Source organism: Pezoporus wallicus, unplaced genomic scaffold, assembly GCF_028554395.1.
Source record: "Pezoporus wallicus isolate ANWC-B61680 ecotype Strahan unplaced genomic scaffold, APGP_CSIRO_Pwel_v1 contig_4722, whole genome shotgun sequence".
Taxonomy (NCBI): Eukaryota; Metazoa; Chordata; class Aves; order Psittaciformes; family Psittacidae; genus Pezoporus; species Pezoporus wallicus.
The window spans coordinates 5170769-5171896 of NW_026641840.1; the positions used below are offsets into that span (position 1 = coordinate 5170769).

A 1128-nucleotide genomic window follows, 5' to 3' on the forward strand; every position below is an offset into this window, starting at 1 on the left:
AGCACATTTGAAGAGCTATTTTATCAGGACTAATGAATACATTCTTTAATACTGTCCTGGGTTCAACAAGTAGCAGTCATGTTTTTTCCTTTGTGTTAACTGGTGCAGTGCTGTGTTTTGACTTCTAGTTTTGAGAACAGCGTTGGTGAAGCCGATGTTGTCGGTTGTTGCTAAGTGATGTTTACCCTGACCAAGGACTCTGTGAGGCTCATGCTCTGCCAGGGAGGAGGGGAAGCTGTGAGGAAGCAGAGACGGGGCGCCTGACCCGGGCTGGCCGGGGAGGTATTCCATACCACAGCACGTCATGCCCGGGGTGGGGGGTAACTGGGAGTTACCCGGAAGGACAGGAGCTTCCGGGTGGAACTCGTTTTCTTGGCCGGTGGTATCGTATTCTCTTCCCTTGTTATTTTCCCTTATCATTGTTTTAGCTGATAGTAGCGGTGGTGATTTGTTGCTGGACTGTTCTTGTCTCAACCCGTAGGAGTTGCACTCTCTCGATCCTCCTCCCCGTTCCTCCGGGAGCGGGGAAGGGGAGAGCCCCGGTGCAGGGAGGGGGGGGAGACGAACACGGACCTTGATTGTTGTCAGCTCGGCACCACTCACTGGGAGTGAGTGAACAAGTTACCTGACTGGGTTTAAACCACGACAGTTCTTTTTTGGCGCCCAACGTGGGGCTCGAACCCACGACCCTGAGATTAAGAGTCTCATGCTCTACCGACTGAGCTAGGGGTGGAAACACAGCCCTACCATTTGCCATGGACTGATCCAGACTGCACTGGAACAGGGGCAAGCTCCAGAACACCTGCAATACATTGATGACATTATTGTGTGGGGCGATACAGCGGAAGAAGTCTTTGAGAAAGGGAGGAAAATAATCCAAATCCTGCTGAAAGCCGGTTTTGCCATAAAACGGAGTAAGGTCAAGGGACCTGCACAGGAGATTCAATTTTGGGGAATAAAATGGCAAGATGGACGTAGACAGATCCCCACAGATGTGATCAACAAGATAACAGCAATGTCTCCACCAACTAATAAGAAAGAAACGCAAGCTTTCTTGGGTGCAGTGGGGTTCTGGAGAATGCACATCCCAAATTACAGTTCGATTGTAAGCCCTCTCTATCATGTGAC

The 1128-nt window shown here is 50.4% G+C and overlaps 1 non-coding gene across 1 annotated transcript; it reads right to left on the reverse strand.

The window, feature by feature from the left end:
• Positions 1–660: 660 nt before the first annotated feature.
• On the reverse strand, positions 661–731 carry TRNAK-CUU (transfer RNA lysine (anticodon CUU)). The gene has a single exon. It is a non-coding gene; the product is annotated as a tRNA-Lys (tRNA).
• Between the last annotated feature and the right edge of the window lie 397 nt (positions 732–1128).